Below are 14853 nucleotides of genomic sequence, written 5' to 3' on the forward strand. Positions count from 1 at the left end.
GTCCTGGTTCTCAGTGTTTCATGGGGGTAATTTGGAGAGATTTCCTGACTACCAGAATCTGTTATAGCTCAATAGACACGGATAGATCACTGTTGAGGCAGTCTAGCACGTTTTTTGTATATGTTTATGTGTTTTCTGAGCGTCTGATATTCAGTTGCCTTCACTGGTGACATTCTCGGAGCAAACAACATTACTACGCAGCCATTAATATATGAGTTGCCAAGATCTGTTCCCGAGGAGCTGTTTACATAAATCTTTTCCCCTCAAACCTATTCTAATGGTACTGGCAATGAGTGTCATGGCCAATTCTGGTGACACGCTTGAACTTGAGTCAACTCTTTCTACAGAATTGTAGAAACTCTTTATCTGCAGCTTTCTCTGTACCTCATGTGACTTCTTCATTACTTCTGCTAAATTCTTCAGTAGTGTGCTTTTAAAGAAAAAACATTAGCTTTTGTAGAAAAACGTGTTTACTGGGAATAGCATCTTTATCACTTGTGGAATAGAAAGTGACAGTAAGGTTGCTTGTTGGATTGCAAAGTTTGTAGGCAAAGCCCTAGAAATACTTCAGTTCTGTGTCTTTTTTACTTAAGTGTGTCTCAGTTACAGTTATAATGGTATAATTATGGTAGCACTGTAGGTATCAGATGTCCTGCAGCTGGAAAGGAATTTATCAGGATGAAATCTGCAAATATACTGTGGGCTATGTGAATGTACGGGTCTCAGAAAACAAGCGTGCAGCTCACATGTTTTGGGGATATGTGCATTGCAGGGGGGCTGTACTTGGGAGCAGCTTTCTCCAAGCAGAGTAGTTTTGCCTTTTTTGATTGTAGTAATAGAACAAGTTAATTTGCATTATGTCTCATTTGTTACATGCAAACTCCAAGTAAATGCTTGCTAGAAGACCAGTCTAGTAAAAGATCAAGTTTCCTGCTTGTCCTGACCTTATTTTGTCATCAGCGTTTGTTAAAGCCATAATTCCATTGTCCTCCAGTGTTACCACCTTTGAACCAGCCAGTTGCTCACATTCCCTGCTGTCTGTCCCTGCCATGTGTAAACAAAAAGGGAACTGTCTGCAGAATGGCTTGAGTCTCCTGGGGAGAAAGTGGAGGAGATAAGAAATGCTGGCCATCCTTCAAGCATCTTTTCTTCTTTCAACGGGAGTGAAGCATCCAAGAATGGCTTGGGAAGTCAGTAGTAAATTTTACAAGATATCAGTGGGAGAAGAGTTTAGAGAGAGCTTACAGATTCCTATCAGTTATTCTGAAATTGTTGTGTTATTAAACCCACTAACATGGGAATAAAAATTGCTGAATGCACTGTAATGATAAACATATGAACAGATTTTCTAATGCAGCTACTTCTGATAACAAGGACTGGAGCTGATGCATTAAGAGAATTTTGTTCCCCATGCCCCTAATTCTCTGTGTGCCATCTCGTTGGAGCTTTATTTAAAGTATAGAATTAGTTTCTTTGAACACTCAACCATTAAAACATTTAAACAGGTACAGTCCTGATACAATCTTAACTAAACATGCCTTTCAGACTTACTAATCTGGGACATAACATCAGTTTTGTGTACTACTGTGATAACCATTGTGTTTAATTCTGACAGCTAAAGGTACAAAACCTAATAAAATTAGAATAGGAGCCTCTGAGAACAGTGCCTGAAGGAGAAATTAAATTCGTCTCCACACAAACAGATATGAAATGAAGTACAAATAGTACAGCAATAATAATTTTAGTACGACACAATGTTTCATTAAAAAAATCAACCATCTTTATTGCACTCCGGCGTGAGGGTTGTGGAGGCTGAGTGAATGTAGGGTCCTTTCAATGCATATTTTGGAGGTGATTGAAGACTGCTATCTAATAGCGCTCAGCAGAGCTTGTCAGCTGGTTAGCCAGTGCTATAAAGATGTCAGAATTGCTATGAGCTTACATTCCTCTATCATGTGTGAAATTGGGGGCTGCAGGGACGGTTAAGTAAATAAGGTATTTCAACCTGCAGCCACAGGAAGAGAAACTGCAGGGGGATGGCACAGGCAATGAGACACCGAACCTTTCAGGTGAAGGTCAGGAATTCGAGTGCAAGGTGAAGTGAGTGACAGGGAGTATTAGTTAGCACTGACAGATTTTGAGAGGCCTAGGGACGTAAATTTGGGGATAAGTCCAACTAGACAGAAACCCACATCACACAAACCCAACTGTATACCTTGGACTTTGCTTGTGTTTCTGGTCTTTTTCTTTCGGATTTCCCCTCTGTATCTGAACACAGGGGAAAAAAAACATGTTGCCAACATGTTCACAAATTCAGAAAGTTTCCCATGCTGTGCAGGACATGCAGTAATTTGTGCTGGTGAAAAATGTCAAATGACATTTTTGGCCTGCAGCCATTCCTAAGGCACCTGACAGGGAGGAGATGGAGACCCGTATGCAAAGCATGGCTCAGCTCCATCCCCAAGCGTGGCCACAAAGACACCTCTCCCACTTTCAGGATGAGTCCCTTCCAGTGAAAGCACAGATGTTTCATACAAGCTGGACCAGTTCATACAGGATAATTTCCCCTTTCTGATATCCCAGCCTGTGGTATTTACATCATGATTTTGGAATGGGGCAGGACAAGAGGCTTACATACCTCATCCCTTCCTGTTACTACAGTTGAGTTGCTTTCCACCTTTCTCCAGGGTTTGTCCAGAGCCATGACTTGTCTATCTGCTGTCATCTCTGTGCAAGGGATGCAGAGTTTTGTGCCTGGGATGTGGGTATGCTAAAAGATGGCAATAGGCAATACCCATGAAGTGCCCAGAGGACTCTTGCACTTTAAATACTTCCCAGCCTTGTGGTCTGCCAAACCTGTTGAAGTGTGTGCTGCCTCTGTCTTCTCCCGTTTTGCCACAGCTGCACTTTGCACCAGGTTTTCTGAAGTCCCCTGCACTCCAAATGAATTCCAGAGCTGTTGCATTACTGGTTCTAGTAATAAAGTGAAACTCGACAGATTTTCAGCAGAAATTCCACCCTGGGAATTATCCTGACAGCTGTTGTCTAATCCATTATTTTCCAGAAGTTGAGTTTGATAAATCAACATATTCTCCGTCTTGCTGGAAACTTTTGCCAAACATACTGTAAGTTTCATGATAGTGAATAAACAAAATGTTGGGAATGGATGAACATGAAGGGGGAGCTATCACTTTGTATCGAAAGTCATGGTTTTTGAAATACACTGATGGGAATCGAGTAGGGAAATAAAGTCAGTGTTAGATGCAAATACGTATCCGTGTCTCTGTGAATACGACTTCTGATTTCCTGGAGTTGTAGACAGGTACTAGAAATTGTGGACTGAGTTTTCATTTGTGTAGGTACAGCCCCAATAATTTCCAGTAATACAATGCAGGGATTTTTTAGTACTTTCTGCAAACACTCTCATTAAAATAGGAATAAATGCTAATCATCGCTGAATCTCTACATAATATACAGTTGTTTAGTCCCATTTTACTGATAAAGAGATCAATACAATATAACTAACTAATTTGAATTTAGAGTTGAGAAATTCATGGTTTTCTAAGCCTGCATTCTACCTCAGAAGAAAAGCTGTTTTAATTTTCTGAAAATAAAGGAAACCAAAGGGACTGTAGTTGCTGAAAGAAGAATTGTAATCTGGAAACGATGTTGAGACTTTGAAGACACGTCTCATACAATATGTAAAGCAATTCTTTCAGGATCAATGTAAGATAAAGACAGTCTGATGTTGCAAGCCAAATAATGATCTGTTTCTAAGGGTTCTTGCATCAGTTCATAAAAGTGCTAGATGAAAATTGCAATAATTCCCTGAAATGGATTTCGTACCAACTTTAATTTTCTACCATGATTCTGACTACCCTAAGTAGAAGAAAAGTCTTTTCTTCTTGTGCCAGTAAAATACTATATTGAAGATTACAATTGTACTTCAGCTGTCTGGATACTGAAGGACATACTTGAGTTTGGTGGAATTGATTTCCAAGTTGTGTTCTGCTTCTTGGTCTCTTTAATGAAATTTTCAGAGCCAAAATAAATGTGAGTTATTTATAGTGCCACAAAATGAGAATTATTAATACTGGAATCAATATTATAATTAAAAAAAAAAAAAAAAGAGATCTCTGGAGATCATGTAGTCCAACCCCATGCTCAAAGCCAGGTCAGATAGAGCAGGTTTCTTAGGGCTTGTGTTTTGCATATCTCCAAGGATGGAGATTCCCTCACAGCCACTCTAGGTAGTGGTTTCAGTGATTTAAAAATCTTACTATATTTTTTTCCTTATTTTTAAACTGAATGTCTTCTGTTTCTGTGTGTGCTTGTTGCATCTTGCTCTATCAATGGACTTTGCACAGGAGTGTACAAACACACTTTTTTTTCACACAGATTTCACATTTCTGCTTGCTAAACTTCATGAGGCTCCTGTGGGCTGAATTCTCCAGCCTGTCAAGGTGCCTCTGAATGGCAGCACAGCTCTCTGGTTTATCAGATGCTCCTCCTAGTTCTGTATCATCAGTGAACTTGCTGAGGGGGTGTTTTGTTTTATCTCCCAGGTCATTAATGGAAATGTTTAACATGGTTGGACCCAGTATCGATGCCTGGGGCACAGCACTAGTGACAGGCCTCCACTTGGCTTTTGTGACACTGATCACAACCCTCTGACCCAGCCAGTTTTCAGCCCACATAACTGTCCTTACAGCTAATTCATACCTCACCAGTTTGTCTATGAAGCCAGCATTAGATCCTGTAGTTCCCAGGGTCCCCTGTTTCTGAGGAAAGGTGTTAAATTTTCTTTCTTCCATTTCTCAGAAGCCTCACTGATTGTCATGACATCTCAAGGAGTGGCCCATCAGGACCTGGGGACTTGTGTATATCTAATGCATTTAAATGTTTCCTAACTCGCTTCTCCTGCACTGAGGTACGTATTCCTCACTCCAGACTTTCCCATGTTTCTCAGTAATCTGCAATTCCTGAATGCTGATCTTGCCAGTAGAGACCGAGGGTTACAGTAATCAAATGCAGGACTAATTGGGTTGTTTTAGCATAGTTCACAATGAAATCTTTTAAGTAGCCAAGGAAGGAATGGCAGGAGCCTGGCCTAAGTGTGGATTTGTGGAGTAAGAGGAGAGCATCAGAAGAGCCTCCTTTATGGCTGTAATTATGGCTGTGAGTGTAGGCCTGTGAATCTGTGACCATGAAAATACTTAATGCTGACAGCAGAAGGTTTTAGCCATTGCAGCAGAAAGGTGTGGAGCCACCTCTACTAGAGAACCAGGAACCAAAACCATTGTCACTTTTGATAGATCTTTCTGACTGTAGATGTGGGATAGAGACAGTTTTGGACGAACCAATTCTAATGGTGAAGGACAATAGCGTGGTAAAAGGCAAGAATTTCATTTTCATTGTGTTCAGCTGGTGGCGGTGAATTAAGTAAATGCTTCTAGAGATGTAAAATTATGATGTAGGCTTGTGAGCTGACAGCATTTGAATCCCGATTTGGCTTCTGAATGCTGCAATGAGGTCTCGGTAGGGCACATTTCAAAAAAGCTTGCGTTAACATAGCTGTTAGAAAAATATTGAAACAGTTTGTCCAGAAAAGTTGTGGAATTTCTATCTTTGGAGATTTTCAGAAGCCAACTGGACAGTACAATCATGTTGAAGTTGACCCTGCTGTAACATGGTGTGGAAGTAGATGAGCACTCAGAGGTCCCTTCCAATCTCAAGTGTTCTCTGATTCCAAATGTCTGGCACTGGGACATAAATGTTATGTATTATAGCCTTCTGCCTTGCAGTCTTCTGATATTATTATGACCATATAAGGATTTATTTGACTTGCTTCCAACAGCAATCTTGGGAATTTGGAAAATGAAATGTACTTTCTTCAGGATAGTTCAGAGCTGGCTACTTTGGATGGCTTTCAGGGCGTTTTGGGTCATCTGAATGCTCTAAGGCAGTGACAGTGGGGCATGGGGTCTGACTTAAGGGGTCCTCTAGTGTTCTGAAGAGGAAAAGAAAATAGCTTTGTAACGTTTTGCACAGAAATCTACAATTTCAGGAAGTGATGCTTGCCAACGGTGCATAGTACCATAGGGTGCAGCATATGGTTTTAGCATAGGATTTGGGTTAATACGTCAATGAAACACTAGGCATCATTAATGTTTATTTTAGCTGAAATTAATTTAAATATCTGATGAAAGATATTTTAAACCTATAACATTTGTGAATGTTGCTAAATCTGTAGTAATGTGGTGGAATCATATATTTCCCTAAACTGAAAAATACATAAATAAAGACTCTACGAAATAATTCATTTCTACATACATAAATCATCTGCTACATATGGAAGGGAAATCTTCCATTGGTAAATGTAGAAAAAGGATTGTTACTCTCTACACATCAAATCAGACATTTTCAGCTTTGATAACAGGGGCATTTGCAGAGGTTCTTTGCTAATCTTTGATCTATAAACATGGCTTCTACAGCATCATCTCTATGCAAGTGTAAGTGGTATTCCAGTGATAATCTAATTTGCTTAGAAGTCATTATTGGTATGATTTTTACTCTTAAAACCCCTAAGAGGTGGACTGAAACGTATAAATTGCAATCCTTGTTTTTGAAGCAGCATTTTGAAGAATAACATTATTTCTGAAATGTTGCAGCTTGGGAAATAGGAAATAAACAAATAAATAAAATAATATTAAATAAAAGATTCTAGGGAACTTAAATATGGAAATGCTAGGTCGAAAAATCCAACATTTATATGAAAATGGTAATCATTGCAATACGAGGTTATCTTTTGAATATTCATGTAGTTTATGTGTCTTTCTACCTTTACTACAGTTCCCTTATCAGTAATAGCTTATTTTCAGACTAATTTTCTCCTTCACCATCCTATACTTCATAAATGCTATCAGCCCATGCTATTTCACTACTTAGTGGTTTTGAGCTTGACTTCAAACAGGAAGGTTTTGTTGCAATACTTTCTGAGTACACTTTATTTTCAACCACTTTTGCAAAATGCAGATTCAGCTTTAAAGAGTTTACTGTATATTCTGACACACAGGCTCTTTGAAGGTTAATCAGCTTTTTACCAATAATAGGGTTTGATTTTTGTGTGACTAAGCGAGTTGCTTCTGTTTCATGTGCAGATCTATCATTTAATCAGAAGCCTGGAAGTTAAGACTTACTATGCTGCCTATTAAGTAGAAAAGACAGTTTTTGTTTTAATCATTTTTTTTTTCTTTCTGAACTTTGCTGTATCTTTAGGACTGTAAATTAGTTGAGACAGCAAGACTGATTATTTGAAAACCATTCGTAATATGCATGAAATCTAATAAAAGGAGATGTACAGTGAAGTCATATCATTTGGACACCAAAGCTAAAAACTAATTTGAAGAAATATTCTTATATACACGAAATAAAATCCACTAAATGTGGTAATGTTCCTGATTTACATTTAGAGCATGATTTAATCCAATTGCAGTTTAACTGGAGACAGTTACTGTTTTCTTAAAAGGCAAGTACAGAAACTCACAAATCTTTTTTCACATATTTGTAGCCCAAAACAATTATTTAGAAAATGCTCAGGGTAAACTTTCACAAAGACTTTTTATCAAGTAAGTGGTTTTTTGTTTGTTTGTTTTGTTTTGTTTTTGCAGCTGAACATCTCTGATACAGTTACGTGCTTGAATTTAGCTCTTAAATTGATGGAATTACACATGAAAGAATAGACTTCTGTTTAAACATAACTGGATAAGTCTGGTAGTAATGAGCTACACTTTTTAAAATAGAGTTTAAATTCAAAAATATTCATATTATATATTTACATATCTAACCTCACATGTAAATCTAATTCCAATTCTGTGCCATATAGTGCTATGTTGCTGATGGGCACTCTGCTTTCGCAGTTTTGTTTTCCTCCCCTGCAGAGTTTGAAATAATTGCAGTATTGATACCAATTTCAGTGTCCATGCAAATGCTATTTAAATAGTTATTTTTATTATGCTGTGCTTGAGAAGTTTCCTTCTAATGACTGCAGCGTCTCTGTTTTGGAAGAGCTGAGTTGGATTCCAGATGGGAAGATCAAGCCAGACAAATTTGCTGCAGTCTTTTAAGCAGATAGGATTAAAAGTGCTGATTTGTTTAGATTTAGGAAGGCCTTTGATGGAAAAGACAACAGACTGATTTACAGAATGTTACTGGATGATACAAATAAATATCTATCATAAATATTTTAAAACTTAAGGAATGTTGGCTCGTGTAAAGGAATGTGATTCTGCCTGGACATGAAGTACTGAGCAGGAATGGTAGATAATTCTTTAATTTGTCATTTGTTTTGCTGCATGATTTGAAGGGGTGAGTTGAGGATTGGGGAAGAATAATGAAGAAAATGGGTCAGGGTAAAAGACATGATTACACACCAAAATTTTATTCCATTAAGACGACAGGTTTTTTGTTTGTTTGTTTTCTAAAAATGCAGAAGAGAATACAGTCTGCAGACTAAGAATTACTTAAGAGGGAGGTGACAGTGGACAGTAGTAACCAGTTTTGCTATGTGGGTAAACTGTAGAAAAACATACTGCTTGGTGTTGCCATTTTCCAGACCACATTTGAAAGCACTACTGTAGATGATGCTCATACATTCTGGGACTGAGAGACATGCCAGATTTACTACTTCAGTTTGCAAACTGGTGTATGTGAAGACTGTTTAAGCATAGTTTTGAAGGCAAGGTAACCACGATGGGCTTAAATTTAGGACTGCCAGCTGTTTTATTTGTCCATTAGTTAGGTATGTGATATGCTGTCTTCCTTTTTTTCCCTTGTTCTCTCTCTGTTGTTAACACAGAAAAATGAAGAAAATCTTCAGGTTCTTATAAACTGAAGCCATCTGGCAGTTCATAGTTGTTACACTGCCCAAATGGGCAGATTACTCAAGATTTACTCCCTATACTTAGGAGCACAGGACTGTATTAGATAGTGGATTCCTCTGCCTGAGAAGCTGGCAGTAAGAATTTTTAAGTCATGGTTTACTTAGTGTCAGAAATTTTGTTTAAGTCTGGGGAAAATAGAAAATGGTGAAGTGAGAAAATGTTTGTCTGTGTGAAGACTAACAAGTGTCTGAGGAAGGAGAGGATTTATTGGCAATTTTTGGATTGGATTGAATTGAGGATCCTAATTATTAACTGACTTCTGTCTTCCGTTAATTTTAGTCCAGATATAGATCAACTGTATGTGGTGTTCATATGTATAGGTTATGTATTGTACAAATACCCCATGCACTGAAAGGAGGTGATTCCTGACAATAAAGTATCCAGTCAAACAGTGTAATACCTCATTGAGCTACACAGAGCTAAAGATGGTCCTGTTCAGGAGCAAAGTGAAGAAGGAAGAACCACCAAAAAAAATATTAATAGAAATGCTTTTCATGAGTTTCCAGGTAATTCATCAACTGGGTTGGAACACCATAGACTGTGCTCGAGCAAACAACTAAATGGTGGCCGTATTTGGCTGAAAATGTAGACAAGCAGTTGAAAAGAACTTGAGTTACTCTAGACTGCTTCACTGTTTTAGTTTGAACTTCAGGCAGCTGGGGTTTGAATGTGTCTTGGCTAAAGATGTTTGATAAAGGTCCTACTTTATTAAAGGTCCTAGGACATTAACCTCTCTCCATGAAGTCTTCTTCACCCATGAAGGGCAAGGATGAATGATGGCTTCATTACTCTTCCATTACCATCTATCTACCTGAGTGGCACGAAATAACATTGAATGCTGGCTTTTAAAACTTGATGCAAATATTATTCTAGATTGGATTCCATGACTGAAAATGTTTCCTAACATCTATCATTTATCATCTCTAATGTTGCATGGAAAGAAGCCTTTGCTTCGTACCTGTAGACGAGCAAGTGAGTTTATGGAGACTAACTAGAAGTGAAATGGACTTTTCCTAAAACACCCTCAAACCAAGCAGAATATAGTTCATCTACATTTTACGGAATCATTATGTGACAAATTGAATAAACATGTGTGAATACATATGGAATGGGAGATTAATTGTAGTGGCAAAAACCATCGTGCTTAAAAGGATAACCCCATGACATGTGCAGAAGTGTGTGAATGGGTGGTTCCTCTTTCTGATCTTATTTTTAAAACATAAAATACAAAAATACATAGTTTTATAAATATATAAAATGTAATGTAAATTTTAAAACATTTTAGGATGCTTGATTGAAATGCTGGGCATGACTTAAAGGCATCATAATGTTAGTGCAGATGGAAATAGAATAATTCATCTATTTGAAATGTTACCTCAAGTTTCACTTCTCCTGTTGCATTGTATCAGGACTGTGTCTACGGTCTTATTTTTTTAGCTGTGTCACTGCAGGAATGCCAAATCTTAAGTTGTCATGTGGCACATAAGCTATCTTATCTTAATGTGTTTTTGGTTCATTTGTCAAATGTGTTTTGCTGTATTTTTCCTGTCTTATACAAATGCTTGTGGTTTCTCTGTATATTTAGAACAAATACTTATACTTACATATACTTACTTAAATTGCTTTGCAGTGATTACATTCTGTTGGCATGTGCTGACATTTTTATATGGGTGTTTTGTGCAAATGTAAGTCATTAGCCTGTGTGCAGATTTGGAGGTGAGAGCCACGTAACAGATTTGAAAGCAATGTTATAAATATAACAATCATATTTCCTTGTTCACTTAAACTGCCTTTCTTACAATCCCACGTGAACATAGAATTATAATATTGTTTTAAATAATATGGTGGTTTAGTGTGAATTTCAGAAATATTCCCATTCATTGTCCCAAATACATTTTATCTCCCTAAAGACCAAGATAAACACACTCTTAGTGTTTTTGTTGTTTTGCAACTGTCTTATTTTAAGAATGTCTATGGCTAGCTATCAGACAGATCGCTGAAACTTTCATTTTAGTAGGTGCTGCAGAAACATGATAGTTAAAAAAAAACAACAGTTCTGCAAAAGCTTTCACATAGAAGTACATTGATTGTATTTATGTAATTGCTCTTGGCATCCACTTAAGTCAATTTAAGTGAAAGTTCATCCATAAAATTATCTGACTTTCTCAATCTACTTGAACCTTGATCTGTTTTGGTGTAATGTACTGGAGTTGGTAAAGATGCTTTGTGATTGGAGTCTGTAATCCCAAACAGGATTACACCACCTTCTTCTGATTCAAAATTTCCTGCTGTTGCAATATGTGTTGTTCACAAAAATGAGGAGTAATTCCCTATCAGACACTCATGTTGAGGTTGTTGCCAGGGAACAGCATTAGTGCCGTCTTCTTTCACTGCTAAAGTCAAGGCATTGTTTCTATTGTAAACTTGGTTCTCAATGAGTTTATAAACTTGATGTAAATAGTTCACTTCAGCTTCAAGTTGCATTTCCCAGGAGAGTGAATAGTTATCTTTCTAAAACCAATTTTTGCTCTAAGTAAACAAACCACATGGCGACGTTTAGGTTGTGGCATAGACATCCTTTATACTGCAATTATCCTTTCACTCGAAGCCCTTTCTTTTTTCTTTTTTCTTTTTTCTTTTTTCTTTTCTTTTCTTTTCTTTTCTTTTCTTTTCTTTTCTTTTCTTTTCTTTTCTTTTCTTTTCTTTTCTTTTCTTTTCTTTTCTTTTCTTTTCTTTTCTTTTCTTTTCTTTTCTTTTCTTTTCTTTTTTCTTTTCTTTTCTTTTCTTTTCTTTTCTTTTCTTTTCTTTTCTTTTCTTTTCTTTTCTTTTCTTTTCTTTTCTTTTCTTTTCTTTTCTTTTCTTTTCTTTTCTTTTCTTTTTTCTTTTCTTCTTTTCTTTTCTTTTCTTTTTTCTTCTTTTCTTTTCTTTTCTTTTCTTTTCTTTTCTTTTCTTTTCTTTTCTTTTCTTTTCTTTTCTTTTCTTTTCTTTTCTTTTCTTTTCTTTTCTTTTCTTTTCTTTTCTTTTCTTTTCTTTTCTTTTCTTTTCTTTTCTTTTCTTTTCTTTTCTTTTCTTTTCTTTTCTTTTCTTTTCTTTTCCTTTCCTTTTCTTCTCTTCTCTTCTCTTCTCTTCTCTTCTTCTCTTCTCTTCTCTTCTCTTCTCTTCTCTTCTCTTCTCTTCTCTTCTCTTCTCTTCTCTTCTCTTCTCTTCTCTTCTCTTCTCTTCTCTTCTCTTCTCTTCTCTTCTCTTCTCTTCTCTTCTCTTCTCTTCTCTCTTCTCTTCTCTTCTCTTCTCTTCTCTTCTCTTCTCTTCTCTTCTCTTCTCTTCTCTTCTCTTCTCTTCTCTTCTCTTCTCTTCTCTTCTCTTCTCTTCTCTTCTCTTCTCTTCTCTTCTCTTTTTTTCAGAGGACAACGGCATGCAGCATTCTTTGAGATCTGTCCTCCATGCATGTGTTGCAGTGGGGCTGCACATGTCACAAGCTCTCCAAGCAATGGCTCATCCCAGTGCAAGTGCGTGTGTGTGTGCTCTCAGTCCTCCTGTATAAGAAAACAAAAAGACCAATGAGTAACAGTAAGCATAGCTGTTTTGCTTCCATTTCAGAAAGGTTTCTACCTCAAAAGCTGGCATGGCTTTTGTTAGATTATCTGGTTTGAAGCTATATTGCTGTTGTGGCAGTGGCTGGCTACAGATTAAAAACTTCTGCAGTGAAATGTGCCTGAAAGTCCTGCTGTTTGCAGGCTTTCACTTGGGGCCTGGGGACGATCCTGGCACTACACTGCAGGAATACCTGCAGTGAGTAAATCTGAAGCTTTTGCAGAGGATCCTGCAGTTGAAATTCAAACATATTTGCAAGAGCAGAGGTTTTGGAATAAAGGCTGCAACCTGTCTGTTTACTACCAAGAAAATCATGGTGGGCTGCAAAGCTAACACATGTTTAGGCAAGGCTGGATAAGCACAAAAGTGAGTTGAAGCATCTGAGAAGGAAAGAGTAAGTCACTCTCGGGTTTTGATCACAATGTTTTCCAGCTTCTAAAGCATCACACTTCTGTTTTTTATCATACACACATTTATAAACATTTCATGATGCATTTTCTAAATATAAAGGGATGTGGTGCATTCTGACTGGAGCCATGGCAATACAGTAATTTGTCAAGGCCCTCATTAAATACAAAGAGGAGTTTTAGCTGTTTTACCTGAGATTGCATTTAGTTGGATGAAAAAATGCTGTGGTTTGATGAGCACACTTTGGTCTTGCTGCAGTCCGTGATCTGTTTGTACGTTATTTTTAATAACCAGTGAAAACTTACTAAGATATCTCTCATGTGAGGAGGAAAGTTGTTAGTTCCTTGCAATGTTAGCTGCACACTTAGCAGCATACACTCTCATCCTCCAGGGTTGATAACAGGAAAAATTGTTCTCATTATCTGTGCTAGAGTAGTTGTCCTATGATGAATGAAAGCTGGAATGAAAAGCCAGGAGATTGGCATCCCTTAATTCTTCGGGGAACAGAAGGTAGCAGGAGGAGCAAGTGTTTTTCACCATCTTCTACATGCCAGAACTCTGAGACCCCATTGACATTAGCTGACCAGGGAGTTGGAAGTATCCCTTCATGTATGGTCAGTTCTGGGCAGGACACAGGCGTGTGCTCCAGGGTCTCTTTCAGTTTTTCCTCAGTGCTGACTTGTCATAGGATGGACACTTCTACATCCCACGTGTGCTCTTTGCTGGTACCTGTTCTTCAAAGACTCCTAGGACATGGTAGAGGCTTTCTGCTCTTGCTTTTGTCATGTAGTATCATTTCGTCAACACTTATTGCTGTGCCTGCTCAGCTCAGATTTCTTTTCTCTCTTTGACCTCCCCATTACAATCAGAGAGTGTCTACAGAGATGGTGAAGGGTCTAGAGGGCAAGATGTATGAGGAGCAGCTGAGGTCCCTTGGCTTGCTCAGCCCCGAGCAGAGCAGGCTGAGGGGAGGCCTCATGGCGGCCTGCAGCTCCCTCACGAGGGGAGCGGAGGGGCAGGCGCTGAGCTCTGCTCTCTGGGGACAGTGACAGGACCCGAGGGAACGGCATGGAGCTGGGACAGGGGAGGGTCAGGCTGGGGGTAGGGAAAGGGTCTGCACCCAGAGGGTGGTCAGGCACTGGGACAGGCTCCCCAGGGCAGTGGTCACAGCACCGAGCCTGATGGAGTTTAAGAAGCATGTGGTTAATGCTCTCAGCCATGTGGTCTGATTTTGGCTGGTTTTATGTGGAGCCAGGAGTTGGACTTGATGATCATTATCCCTTCGAACTCAAGACATTCCCTTGTTCTATGATTCTGTGAGTTCTGGTATTGGTGTGATTCTGCTTGTCAACATTTCAAAAAGAGTTCAAAGTGTTTCTGGAGACACATACAGTGCTATCATCCTCTGTAGCCACAAAACTCTCTTCACAGAAAAACCATCTGGGACTTGCTACCATGTAGTTTTTAATTTAAAATTGCCTTATGACTAATGGAACTATAAAATACCTTGTCATTGTTGTAGCACATAGGGGATCCAGTAATAAATTAGAGGTCCTCCGTGGTAGGAGCCATAGATATATAATAAAGCAACAACCTCTGCCTGGCAATGCTTCAGTCTACGTTCGTATTTCTTGCATATGCACCCAGAAATAGAGCTAATCAAATTTCATACTTAAGGGCTTAAACAGTACACGGCTGGAATGTGAAAGAAATTTTCCCCATTCTGCAATATGGTAGTCCTGGAAAGTACGGACTTTGTTAATGTACAACACGAAACTCTTCATTTAACATTTCCTCACAGCGTACCCAGTTTGATTTAGGCAGTGGTTTGAGGCAGTAGGATGCATTTGGCCATCTCAGATTTATGTTCAGTGACTAGAGAACAATGTTTTAGTTTCATGTGAATGTTTTT

General features: G+C 38.3%; 1 protein-coding gene across 2 annotated transcripts in view; it reads left to right on the top strand.

Moving 5' to 3' along the window:
- Positions 1-14853, top strand: part of CPQ (carboxypeptidase Q) — a 154285-nt gene that overhangs the window by 79628 nt on the left and 59804 nt on the right. The window lies entirely within an intron of this gene.

This window comes from Anas acuta, chromosome 2 (assembly GCF_963932015.1).
Source record: "Anas acuta chromosome 2, bAnaAcu1.1, whole genome shotgun sequence".
In the NCBI taxonomy this organism is placed as follows: domain Eukaryota; kingdom Metazoa; phylum Chordata; class Aves; order Anseriformes; family Anatidae; genus Anas; species Anas acuta.